Source organism: Aphelocoma coerulescens, chromosome 1 (genome assembly GCF_041296385.1).
Source record: "Aphelocoma coerulescens isolate FSJ_1873_10779 chromosome 1, UR_Acoe_1.0, whole genome shotgun sequence".
Lineage (NCBI taxonomy): Eukaryota > Metazoa > Chordata > Aves > Passeriformes > Corvidae > Aphelocoma > Aphelocoma coerulescens.
The window spans coordinates 50,645,956-50,660,362 of NC_091013.1; the positions used below are offsets into that span (position 1 = coordinate 50,645,956).

At 39.7% G+C, this 14,407-nt stretch overlaps 1 long non-coding RNA gene across 1 annotated transcript; it reads left to right on the forward strand.

Moving 5' to 3' along the window:
- Positions 1–264: 264 nt before the first annotated feature.
- LOC138118630 (uncharacterized) lies at positions 265–5,375 on the forward strand. Its single transcript, XR_011155237.1, has 3 exons — positions 265–673; positions 1,663–1,916; positions 3,505–5,375. It is a non-coding gene; the product is annotated as an uncharacterized lncRNA (long non-coding RNA).
- Positions 5,376–14,407: the final 9,032 nt, after the last annotated feature.

A 14,407-nucleotide genomic window follows, 5' to 3' on the forward strand; every position in this document is an offset into this window, starting at 1 on the left:
GGCTTATTGCACCCATGCACTTAAAGAACATGGGCGGGTCCAGGCTTATATACGGGAGCTGAGTGAGCATCAGAGACCAATGGTCTGAGGGCGTGAGGGTGGTACACAGGCGGGACTAGGATATGGGAGCCAATGGGGAAACTCTGGGGGAGTGGCGAGGGAACGAGGGCCAATGGGGGAACAGGGGAGAGAGAACTTTCTAGGGCATGGGCATATTAGGTATAAAGAGGCAGGGAGGCCAACAGGCCAACCGGGGAAACAGAACTGGGGTACATTAATGTAGAAAACAAAGTATCCTGGGGGGAAACCTCTTTGTCTCCTTAACTTGGGGAGGACTTTTGGTACTAGGGACTATCCCACAAATGGACACTCTTAGTCCCTAGTACTGCAGGCCCACTGACTTCCACAGGAATGTAACCCTACCACCATTGTTGTTCTCCTCCTGAAGAGTGCAGGATGTCCAGGACTCATCATAGAATCATGGAATGACTTAAATTGGAAGGAATCCTAAAGATCATCTAGTTCCACCCCTCCACTAAGGGCAGGCATACCACTCACTAGGTCATGGACTTTTCCCCCTCCATGCACACCCCTCTGCCTGAGGACAACTGGAGTTGTTTGCTGTAAGGTCCATAGGGACACTGGGAGAGTGAGCATAGCTCCAGGAAAAAGGGTATGTGTTACTAAGTTGTCTTTTAAAAGTAATTTTAAGAGTATTATTGATGAGGTTTTTCCATATTGCCTTGAACAATAAGGGTTAATATTACTAGAACTGACTATCAGCTGTATTTTGGTTAGATTGTTATAATTTTGATTATTCTAACAATTTTTTGCATATATATATGTGTGTGTGTTTATATATAAATTGTTCCCTTTTGTTCCTAGCAAGACTTCAAATGTAACAGTAGCAGGGATGTTTTCCCACATCCTTCAAAGAGGAAATAATAGTGATAGGTAGATGCATACAGACCTTTTAGTGACAAGCATAGTATTTTTTATATTATAACTGCAATCAAGAACGTTTGGCTTCCTATAGGGACAGATCAGTGCTTTTGGACTGCAATGAAGCAATTCCAAAAGATTCTCTTAATTCATAACTGTTAGGTGTAAGATGTGAGCTGAAGTTATTGTAGAGTCTGAGATCAAATCACGGGTAAGATTTGGTCCAACTGGTTGTTTCTAAAATGCTGCGCCTCTTTATATGATTATGTTTCTATGGCTGCATATGTCTTTGCAATTGTGTCTGCAGTGCCAGATTCTGTATCCAGCCTGGGATGTAGCTGGAAACAGCAGAAACCACTCTCTTCCCATCACAGGAGAGAGAGAAGGCAACTTAGGTCCACCCTTAAGGAAGAAAAGCATCTGCTTTGTACACTAAATGTTGTATTTTTAGCCGCTGGGTAAGGTCATGGACTTCTTGTACAAGGTGGAAGATGACAACTCTGTAATAGTCAAATTCCTTCCACTTGCTAAAACCAAAAGGGACTGGAGACCACTTTTCAGTAACTGAGGGGTTAGAATACTTACTTCAAGTGCTCTGATGTCACTCTACATGCTGACCAACACAATATATGAGAATAGAAACCATGAATGAAAAATCCGCACAAGCAGAAACCCTGTGAACATGCGTCCTTGCTCATTTATACTTCCCGCTTTCCCCAGGTGTTGTAACAAGAGGCATCCTGCAGTGATGACTGTAGACCTTTTGTCTGGACCTTGCAAGTTAGATTTGGCTTGGAACCAGCTTTCAAAAGCCCAGCACTACAAACTGTAACAACAGGTTCAGTACTTGGGTTGTTCACTGATGCATTTACCTCTCTACATTGCAACTCCCTGCTTGGTGACTCAGAGCAAATCCTCTAGGTGGCTAAATTGGTTATGTTGGTGGCTTTTCAGCTGTACAGTTTTTCTCACCGGTAAGTAATGTTGAAGATTATCTGGAGAGGAAGCCAACAGAGATACTTTTCTGCTATTGCCAGCTGCAAAATAGGGCTTGAGAAATGTCTCCTTCACAGAACCAATGGTACCCCTCAGAGATTAAAGAGCCAATCTGTCCCATATTGTTGCTGTCCTAGATCAGTCCTTTAACAGGTCTCTGATGGCAGAAGAGCTTTCATAGTGCAGAAGTGGCAAGAAGAGCACTCATCAACTAGCAGAATTTTGGGATTCTTTTGGGCAGAGAAGGGGGCAAGTCATGATGCCTACTAAATAAAATAAGCAAAAGCCTGTCACTTGTCCCAGCTCTGCCTGCACAGATCTGTGTGTATTTCAGCATTCTTCCTCTACAAATTCCTTTCAAGTGTGCTCAATATTCAGTAAAGAGACTATGCACATCTGCTGTTCCAAGAAGCAAGTTTAATTGCTGATGGGATTTTTTCCCACTAGCATTTCAACCCATCTGCATGTTGCGATTACTGAAGCCTAATTTTGTTTTTGTCTACTTCAACCTTTTCAAGTGATATTCATTAATCCCATCTATGGCATCTCTAACATGTGGGAAATCTGCCTAGAGTAATTACAAAGTATTTCCTCTGCACTTAGTTCTCATATAAGAGCATGTGAAGATAATGAAGGCTGATTGTAGTGTCATCACTCCATTGAGGAAATGAATGATGCTGTTCAAATAACAGCTGGCTTGTTACATAAAAGAAATGACAGATCAGAATAATAAAGACAAACTCCCCTTTAACAGATCCTTCTAATTTGAAAGTCTCAAATAATTGTCTGGAATCCTAGAAATACAGAACATAGTGCAAAAAAGGCCTTTAGATTTGCTCTCTGTATGTATAAGTGCACATATATATATATTTGTGCACTTAAACATACATGCCTAAAAACATATAGTATTTTTATTATTTGTGCATATTATATATAGCAGTGAGACAGCAAGGAAGACCACCAAGAATAATATTTTTTAATCTGGAATATCCATGATTGAAAAGAAAATAAAATTTAGAGAATTTACCTTTTTTTATAGTTAACTGACCTGAAGTGGCATCTAGGAATGTGAACGATATGTATTATAATTGAATTTAAGGTGCAATGAGATTTTCACCATACAGTAATAATTTACACAACAGTGCCTTTATAAAAATCTTGTGAGGTGTTAATCTCCAGCAGGTATATATATATGAAAAACAACAGAGGTTTTTCTGGTTTGTATCTATTTAAATACAATTTATATATGAACATCATATATATAGGCATTATATACATATATATATAAATAGAAAACCTCAGTTGATAAATGGTTTGTTTTGAAGTGCCCACTGCTTCACAGATCAAATTTGCAGTGCTCAGCTCATACTCTGTGAAGTGAAAGGCTAATTTCACAGTCTTTCTGCCTGAGGGTGTTCCTAGATAGTCTTTCAGTCTAAGCCCGAGAGCTTGACTCCTTTGAGAAGGAAGAGATAACATCATATGGCACTATCAAAATACAGCACCTGATTTCTAGCTGGAATTTGAAGTAAAGGCTAATAACAACCAAAATGTGATATCTTTCAGGTCTAAGAATTTCCTTCAATGATCCAAGGAAAATGTCAAGGTGTGACCTCAAATGATACAGAAGACAAAATTAAAACTAATAACTACATTAGGGTCAAATGAGGCCCAGTGATGAAGCCTTTGATAATAGACTTTCTCAGCAACACCAACTACATTCCTAAACTAGATACAGAAGACTTCGGAAAAATTCTTCACATAGTCCCATTTTTATGTTTTGAAACTGACATAAACTGGGCTCTTGGGACCCACAAATAAGATGGACCCAAAGAATTACAGAATAATCCCAGTCCAGACTCTTGCTTCAAGTAGCATTTGCTGGGATAAACTCCAAGGATGAAGTTTATCCCAACATGTTCCACTGCTCAACTGTCCTAATAAAACACCCTACATTTTGTGTTTATGCATTCATGTTTGCCAGTGGGGCAGCATAAGCTAAAATCAATGCTTAGAGCTTTAACAAAGAAACCCAAGTAGAACATAAAATCCTGTTAGAGAAGGCAATAAAGTTGTTTAAATTGAGTGTATACAATGTCTTCATGAAAGGCTAGCTTCAGGAAATGTTAGAACAGAAATATAACTTGATTCAATTATATTTTTATTGTTATTCATAAATGAAGAAGTAGGTATCTATATTGCCATAGCAACAAAATATCATGTGTTTTTTCTCTATAAATTTGAAAATGTAGTGCTTTCACATGAAATTAAAACCAGAGCCCAGGAGCACAAAAAATATTAAAGCAGTGCGTTTATAATAGGAAACTGATAATTTTCTGACCAATTGGTTTTGTCTCCAAATTAAAAGATTGTTTAAAGGTTTATTTAACACTGAAGACAATTTTTGAGAAGTAACCTTTCACTCCATAACTAAAAATTATCTCAGAGTCCAATTTTTCTCCAAGAATCACATGTGTACCTTTGTAGAAATAATAGTTGCTTGTTAGCTCAGGGCATAGCTCCTTTTCAAAGGAATGATTGTGTAGAGAGAGGTGTAATCTATGCTGCACATGCAAGCTGATTCTGCCTCTTGAAAATGTGGCTTCTAAAGATGTTGTTAATCACAGAATTAATGAATAAATTTAGTGAAAGGCTTTTGGTGAAAGTAATTTTATCCAGCAAAGAGGTATATGCATGCATTTAGCACTGGATTCAGCAATCTTGAGTTGTGGACCCCTGTACATGCTGAAAGCCCTCTGACCTGAATGCCTCTTATTACCAAACTAAGCCCAATTGCAAATTTAAGGCTGTAGAGGTTGAAGCCAAAATCAGAGTGAAAGTAGTCTCCCATCTTTTAGCTAGTGGACAGCATTTGCATTTAGCATTTCAGTATCCCCTTTGAATTCATACACCACATGAAACTGAGTTCTTAATGGTTACTCAAAACTTCTTTTCATTAGCAGCAGACTTCTTGCAGCTCTCATGAAAGTATCTAAGCAAGGAGACTCTAATAAGAACCTCTTCTACTGCTTATTCTTTTCAAGACTAAAACTTTGCTGCTTTTATTAAAAATCACATCAAACTTTAAGAATTTGGGGGCTTTCAGGAAGAGATAAAAGTAGGTAATTTTAATTCAAAATTTTTCACCTGATCTGCTCCTATTGATGTCACTGGAAGTTTACCAGACTGAAGTGTGGCATAATGAGTACAAAAGCACTGCATCAGCTCTGGTTTTTAGTGAATATTCCCAGATGACCAGGGGTCTCATCTGATGCACATTTTTCATTGTCAATAACCAGGATAGACCACTTGTTCTTTTCTCTACTGATTTGACAAGGGTAGCAATTTTAGATTATATCTTGAATGTCATATCAAAAATTTATAATTGAGTTGTGAAAGTGAATAATTATATCAAGATCAAGAGAATTAAGGAGATAGATGTGACACATTTCATTTATCAATAATTTATTTCTTCTTAAAGTCTTTTTTTTAGTCTTTAGTAATAAAACAAAAATTACTGCTATTCCAGCTCTAGCAATTAAAAGTTCTTTGAAATTTTATGCATTTGTCCTCATGGCATTTTTTCACTTCTCCACATTTTATGTATATGGTAATTGATGCCAAGTGGCCTTATCTTCAATGTCACTGACAATTTTGACTGATGAAATCACCCACTGCTATTGTGTCAGCAGCATGGTATTTTCAACTGACCAAGGAGATAAGTCTCCCAAAACATTCCCTGTTTCAACTAGCAAACCATCTGGGCATACCTAACTACCAGGGAAAAAGAAATTCATGCTATGTGCACTGCTAAATTGGTAATTGCTGCCATTTCTGCTCTGGACTCAACAAGCGTGGAAAAGATGGGGTAGGGAGAGACAAGAAAAGCTCTTCTTTGAATTGCTTTCATTTTGGACCACAGTTGTATCTGAGGGTTACTGTTTGATATAAATCTAACTGGACATAGACTTTTGAAACTTGCAATAATATTTTCGAACAATCTTAAAGGAATTGAACACAGCTAAATTGAATCAGAAATAAAGTGTTTGATTCTTTTTGTTCAAAGAAATGTATTAACTAAACCCCAAAGCATATAAATATGTCTGGTTTAGGTACCAAAACAAGGAAAACTTCGATCCGAAATCCAATCCCCAGTTTTCACCTTAGACAAAAGATAAAGTGATTATTTCCTTCTCTGTTTTGCACAGTCTGAGCACATTTTTGCCCAATTCACATCTACATTCTTAGTACACAGCATAGTCACAATCTTGCCACAGCAAGCACAAGCCAGGACTGTCCCTGTCCACACTAAATATGGAGGCAATATGGCCAAGGTCCAGCTTGAGCAATCTGGCCTTTGGTATCCTGGGTATTTTCAACAACAAAATTTTTACAAGGGGATGGGCAACCTCAGGGTACCCTGCAACCTGTCACAGCACTCTGCCTGCAGTAAGAGCAACAAATCACTTTAAATTAGTGCAAATGGGAATTCCAGCTCCTAGGTTAGTTCATACAAAATATTGGTTCACTCTTGTACTTTTCCTCATGGAAGGAAGCCATATGTGCACTCCTGAAGTGCACTTCTCTATGACTCAGTCTGGGCAGCTACCCTGAGTACTCCAGATACACAGAGGGCAAGATTATGCCCTTAAGATGTCAGTGAGATGCCCCTTTGCTTACTTTCTTGTATTAGCTGGTTCAAGTGGCACCTCCTCTGATCCTGCTCCACATTGCACATCCATTCACCCAATGTAGGAAGCCTTGTCACAAATCTGGAGGAGGAATTCAGCCCCTGAAACACTGCAGCAGTATTTGTTTTGGCAGCTAGAGATTAACTAAGCTTTCTACATAACAACTGAATCCTATAGCACTCATCTGAGGACTACTCAGGCCCTCATTGTCTTGAAACCTTTAATTATTTTACCAGCAGCTGTAAGGTTGTTTTTTTTATCAAAATGTTAAAGCATCTGATCCATTAAGGGGCTAAAGAGAGCAGAGCCTATCCAGGAATTTTGATCTCCTGAGAATCAAGATTTGAATGTGATAACATCAAAAAGGCAAATGAGATAAGTATGAGTTTCAGGAATTAATAAAGCAATTCAAACCATCTCTGAAATCCAGATACATCTAGACTGAAATCCAGTCAGCCTGCCTTACAAACACAGCAAGCCAATGAACTATTTTGCACAAAACAGCCTCCCAAAATAAGAGTTGAAGTTTCTTAGAGAGTTAATGAAGCCAGGGACATAACTTCAAAGGACTAGAGGAAGTTCCTGTAACCCTAAATGTTATCCTCTAAGCTAGACAGCCAGGCCAGCAGTGGGTCTGCAACTCTTCCTATGCATTTATTTATTTTCAGGTGATAAATGAACATATGCAAGCTGTGCAGCAACTCATTTCCCTCTTGAGCCTGGGCTGGGAAGTGCAGGTACTAGATGAATGTTGAAAAACATAAAGTTGTCTCTGAATTTAGCACATTCATGTGGGAAGCTACATGGTGGCATAGTGGAGGACGGCAAAAGGAATAACTCAATATGTTGATTCAGTCCTGAAGAACAGAGTGGAATAGAATAGAGTAATCTTAAATTGGAAGGGATCTAAGTGATCATCTAGTCCAACTGCCTGACCAATCCAGAGCTGACCAAAAGTTAAAGCATGTTGTTAAGGGCATTGTCCAAATGCTTCTTAAACATGGAAAGGCTTCAGGTATCCAACATTTCTCTAGACAGCCTGTTCTGGTGTTTGACCATTGTCTCTATAAAGAAATAGCTCCTAACATCAAGTCTGAACCTCCCCCGACACAGCTGTGAACGGTTCCCATGGTTAATGTCATGGCTTATTTCCTTTGCAGTTTCCAAGGCAGAATATGTTCTGCTAAACTTCATCTAAGGGTTTTTTGCATGAAATTTTTGAGCTTCCTACATGTCTGCATACCTACCCTTTATACACATGCAAACAGAAACACCTACAGGGTACCAAGTATACACTTGGTATATACTTAGGTCTTTGAGTGGATTATGCAATTCTAACATGCGTAGGCTACATGAACACAAAGGGTTTAAAGAGGATACTAACTTAAATAGAAAAGAGTTAGGCAGAGTAAGTTCTAGAGAGTTAGCAGACTATTAGTAGCAGGTCTTCTCTTTTTACTAAATTTAAAATTTAAAAAAACCCAGTTTGAATGGAATTTTGAAATAAGATGTCCTTCCAAACAAATAATAACAAGCCTTTTGGACAGTGCTTGACAATGATTCTCTTTTTTCTCCACTTCCTTTTTTTAGCATTTTAAATTTGCCAGTGAAAGTAGCACTTTGAGGAATTTCTCACAAAAAGCAACAGAAATTAAAAAATGAGAATGTAATTAAGGGGTGCCTAAATATCAAGCAGAAAGAGGGAAAGAGCCACAATTATTATATTTTCCTTCACCCATTGATTATGTCATCAAAGATAATTTGTGTTTACTTTCTTTTCTTCTGTGAAACATTAGAGAATGGAGCTTCTTGCTTGTGTCTGATATATTTAACATATGAGCCATTAGTCTGGTGCTTCTATTGTACTTCAGAATGATTTGGAACAAGCTGATTCCTTTTCCGGATACGTAAGAATTTCCCCAGAGAGGTGTGATTGGATTGTTGAGGGTCAGTCATTGCTCACTTTATCCGGGTATTTGGAAGTTTGAATGACTAAAAAGACTGACAGACTTAAACTATGTTTGGGGTATAGCCAGTTAAGCAGGGACTTAACCCCCCCACCCCCAGATTTTAAGCTTTTCATCTCTCTATTTAACAGTCAAATGTGCTTTGTATAAAACAGAGTAACCAGATCTGTGCTGGAGAAACTCAGTGTATGACAAATCTCATTGATCTTACACCCTAAGTTCAAATTCAATTTTAAAAAATAAATTTTTTCAAGCTGCTGCCTGAAAACACAGTCTAAACATTTTTCTTAAAAGGCTACATTAGACACCCACTCAGAAAGTGCTGCAGATTCTAAGAAATGAACATTCCAGAGAAGGCGTGGTTTCTAAACAGTAGAAGATTTGTTAATGATGAGACAGCGAGATATCTTAGATGACTTGTGCAACCAAGCAACTTCATGCAAACTGTGCTGGAGAAGTATTGGATATGGTTTTCATTGGGGGCTCCTCTCCTCTCCTCTCCTCTCCTCTCCTCTCCTCTCCTCTCCTCTCCTCTCCTCTCCTCTCCTCTCCTCTCCTCTCCTCTCCTCTCCTCTCCTCTCCTCTCCTCTCCTCTCCTCTCCTCTCCTCTCCTCTCCTCTCCTCTCCTCTCCTCTCCTCTCCTCTCCTCTCCTCTCCTCTCCTCTCCTCTCCTCTCCTCTCCTCTCCTCTCCTCTCCTCTCCTCTCCTCTCCTCTCCTCTCCTCTCCTCTCCTCTCCTCTCCTCTCCTCTCCTCTCCTCTCCTCTCCTCTCCTCTCCTCTCCTCTCCTCTCCTCTCCTCTCCTCTCCTCTCCTCTCCTCTCCTCTCCTCTCCTCTCCTCTCCTCTCCTCTCCTCTCCTCTCCTCTCCTCTCCTCTCCTCTCCTCTCCTCTCCTCTCCTCTCCTCTCCTCTCCTCTCCTCTCCTCTCCTCTCCTCTCCTCTCCTCTCCTCTCCTCTCCTCTCCTCTCCTCTCCTCTCCTCTCCTCTCCTCTCCTCTCCTCTCCTCTCCCCTCCCCTCCCCTCCCCTCCCCTCCCCTCCCCTCCCCTCCCCTCCCCTCCCCTCCCCTCCCCTCCCCTCCCCTCCCCTCCCCTCCCCTCCCCTCCCCTCCCCTCCCCTCCCCTCCCCTCCCCTCCCCTCCCCTCCCCTCCCCTCCCCTCCCCTCCCCTCCCCTCCCCTCCCCTCCCCTCCCCTCCCCTCCCCTCCCCTCCCCTCCCCTCCCCTCCCCTCCCCTCCCCTCCCCTCCCCTCCCCTCCCCTCCCCTCCCCTCCCCTCCCCTCCCCTCCCCTCCCCTCCCCTTCTTTTTTGTAGCTACTCTTTCACTAAAAAGAGTCTGATTTGATTTTAAACTAATGGAGTACACTTTCTTGAAACTCTCTATAAAATTGTTAAAGAATCTATGGTTCTGATGGTTCTGTATCTCTGTATCTACATGTCAGTCAACCTAAAACATCACTGTACTCAAATCCCATCAAAATCTACTGCCAGTTTCAGCAGAAACTGGAAAAAAAATGACACTTTGACTGATTTTTGATTTAATCCATGCTTATAGCATACTCACAGTTTATTCCATACTAGTAGCAAAACCAAAGATGATTTCTTGATTAGATGGTTTTCTTGATGCAAAGATGCAGATAGTCAGCTTGTTGAAACAACCAAAAATTAGGCAAACCAAGCCAGCTGAAAATAGAAGTTTAACATTGCAACAGTATCTGATAACATAATGACACTGACACCAATCTGTAAATCCTGCACATTTCTAGGCTTTAATACTAGGTTAATTTTCACTCCAATACATGAAGTTATGCTTCCTATTTGTGCTTTGGTTTAAGCCAAGTATCTCCTCTTCTTGGTGAGCTCCAAAACCAAAAAATAAATTCTTCACATTCTTCTTTCTCTTCATTATCTCGGAAAATTTCATAAGGCTTCATATTAAAGTTACTGCCTTAAGGCTATCACATTGCTTATCCATCCTCCAAAAAATCTCATGTCCTCAGCTAAAAATCTTATTAAACATAATGAGGCAGAAATCAATCCCTTTATGAAGTACAGAGATATTTTTCAGAAAAAACCACCATACATCACAGTGCTGTGCCAAATAATATTTTCAACTGTTACTTTGCAATTCCCTTTTGTTTACAGTCACAGAAGAACTTCTGCCAGAAGAATACCCTGAAGACCGTGTAGTTCAAAAGCAAATTGAACTCCAGATGTGGTCTGACAAATGTCAAGCAAAGGGATACAGTCATGCTCTTAGACCTCCTATTTATGCTCTCTCCAGCATGGCCCAGATGGCTAGCCTTCATTGCCACATAGACATGGTGCTGACTCCTGTTCATTTTACTGTCTACAAGAACCTCAAGCCATTCTCAGCAAAGCTGTGACCTAACCAGTCAGTTCCCAGTCTGCACTGCTCAACGTGGTTGTTGTGCTCCAGCTCCAGAACTTTGTATCCATCTTTAATGAACTTCTAGAGTTCCTCCATCTGGTCAAGGACCCTGAAAATGGCAGATGTTCTCAGCAGCCATTCCCTCTAATTGTGTGTCATCCATTAATTTGTTGAGGGTATGTTCCCTAATGTAGTCCAGATTGGTCATGAAGAGCGCTGGGCCCCATATCCATTGGCTACCTGTTAAACTTCTAACCATTGGCTCCTTGAGCCAAATGGTTTAGTTCATCCAGCACCCGTGTCGCAAAATTATTTGTAGACCCCTTGACTTGTTTCTAGCGCTTATTCCTTCTCCCAATAATAGATACCTCTGAAGGAATAGGATTGCAAAACTTCATTCACCTCTGTTCTTTCTATTTCAAACGTATCTGAAGTTGCCTTTAGCCATTCTTATGCAACAAAACCTAACTTGGAGCATCATATTTGTCAGTTCACTCCTCATTGAATTCTTCGTCTTGTATGTTTATGCATAATGTCAGTTTTTTGAGGTATGGTTCCTTCCACTCAATCAAAAATTACATTTGATGCAGTAACTCCTGGAAATGAATGTCTACATTACATGGTGTTAATGAGAAATCAAATGAGATGAGTAGAATCATACCTTGCAGCATTAGAAATCAATTACTTGGAGGACACAGACAAATGATTTAGTTAAAATAAGAATCCTTTTGGCTTTCTGTCATTATTCACACTCAAACTCAAGTGAAATTAAAAAAATTCTTCCTCTTCTTTAATATCAGCACTGCCTTATTCTTGATGAAATATAAAGAAAACTTAGCATTTGGTTATGAAAAAAATTAAGTTTGTCTCTTATATTTCTGGTACAAACAAAGGCAGTCAGAAACCTGAGAAAAACTTTTAAGTGTTCTCACACAATCCTCTGCATTGTTGAGTCCTTGTCTTAATCCAGCTATAGTCCATAGAAGTTGTGGGTGCACCATTCTTGGAAGTGTTTGAGGCCAGTTTGGATGGGGCTTTGAGCAAGGTGGTCTAGTGGAAGGTGTCCCTGCCCATGGCAGGGGGGCTGGAACTGGATGATCTTCAAGGTCTCTTCCAACCCAAACCATCCTATAATTCTATGATAAAGAGAGCAAAATGTAAAGGGGTGTAGTTCTCCTACCAGCATCGCTCAAAAGGATGCATTCCCAGTTAAGCTAAGTATCAACAACACAGTGATCTTATAGGATCACAGAACCATTAAGGCTATAAAACACCTTTAAGATCATCTAGTCCAACCATCAACCAAGCACCACATCCATGTTCACCATTGTCTTCAGGTGCCCTATCCACAGGCTTTTTTAACACTTCCAGGAATGGTGATTCAACCACTTCCCATGTAGTTTGTTCCAATGCTTTACAACCCCTTCCATGAAAAGCAGTTTCCTAATATCTGTTATAGCCCCCCACCCCGGCACAGCTTGAGGCCATTTCCTCTCATCCTGACACTTGTTACCTGGGAGAAGAGATTGACAACCATCTTGCTACAACCTCCTTTCAGGTTACTTGTAGAGAGCAACACAACAGGAAACCAGCTCACCTGTACTCGCACCTACACATTATTGTTGCAACAATATTGTTGGCATTTGACTCGTGCTGTTAACTTATTTCTCACACACAAATTATCAGATGGACCTTTGATCAAAATATAAAGGCCACACCCACTTCCACTTCTTGTTTGTGTGCTTTCATGATAGTTCCTTTCGTCTCCTTTCAGACAAGTTTAGTGCACAGTAGATTATTACTTTGCTAAATTTATGGACTTTGGTCTTAGCATTGTGAAACTGAAATTTCATCTCAGCTGCAGCATCCCTTGTCTACCAACATAATGACAAATGTGCTGCTTTAATGTTCTGTTGATACTGGAAAAATGAGAACAGTGATCTTTGTGTTAATTAGTTAGCCCACAGAAGCTATTAAGATGGAAAGTCTGGACCTGTACAGGGCAGTAGTTTACATACTTTACCCATATCTTATGTTAATTATGGGCTAAAATAAAATGTTGCTGTATAATTATTTTAGCCTTATAGTTCCTTTATTTAGGAAATAAATAGCTTTAGAATTCCTTTATTTTAGTTGGGGTCGGCATAAATTACCTTTCAATTTTTTTTTTTTTTAATTCAAGTGAACTAGAGCAGTAGAAACTGATCAGTGGATTGTATAAATGGTGCTGAGTGATTCAGTATGCTATTTTCTTCTTTCTCAAGGTACTCTCGTGACACATTCCCTTTGTAATTTTTTTATAATATAAAGAGTTAAGCCATTATCTATGTCATTTCAATAAAAAACCTCCTCATAAACTTGCAAATTGGATCTTTTCAACATGCAAATTGTGCCTTTTCAAATACCTCAGCAGAGTATCTACCTGAACTATAACAATAAAATTGCAATACACTTCTAAATAAATACAATTGTCATATTCTCCACTCTCAGGCCCTACCATTACAATGAAAATGCCCAGCTCTAAATGCTGTTCTTGGACAAGTCACCTGTTCCTTAAACCTTTATAAATTACCATTTTGCTCTGAGAATATATTATATTCAAGATATTACTTGAAAGGTTATTTGGCAGTGAAGCTAACAGAGAGGTTGTCAGGTGAGACTGATGCTGTCAGCCTGAAAGCACAGTCATACAGCCAGTAAATACTGCACAGAGCTGAAACTGCACAAGCTTCCACTGAAACAGGACCTGTCAATCTCTCATGTCATCTTCTCTGATTAAAAGATTTTGTGAGCAGGTATCTGCAAGTGCAGCAAAGGTTTTCTAGCAGGTAATGATGCAAAAATAAAACCGTGACTGATGTGTCCATCACGGAACGGTCAAGGGAAACAAACTTAGTTTCAGAGCTTGTTTATCTGCATGTTTCCATTTATCAGATGGCCTTTTGGTGGAAGTTGCCTACAAGGCCTCTTTTGACTCACAATTTTCTCAGAAAATACTTACGATATATGCCATCAATACAGACACTTCAAGTCCTCCATCTGTCACCTTTGTTTAAGAAAGTATTTCAGGCTGGAAAAAATGGAGAACACCTTCACTTCATTAAAATGTGGGAAAACCACCATATTTTCTTCTCTCTTTCTTGCTTTTCAGAAATTTGTCTGACATCAGCATTACGTTTAGTCTCCTCTCCAAATGAAGTCTTCTACTCATATCCTTGGAGAAGACCCTTCAGGGAAAATAAATCCTAGAAACTTTGGCTCTAAATCACAGAGACCTGTGGGTGACTTGGAATAAATAGAAGGAAGATCAAAGGAGGATTAGAGGCTCGCTGTGAAGAACATGAGCAGGAATGACAAAAGGAAAGGCTCTAGTGTTAGCTTAGTTATGTTCCCACCATGAAAACAATGAAGTAAAAACCCCCATCA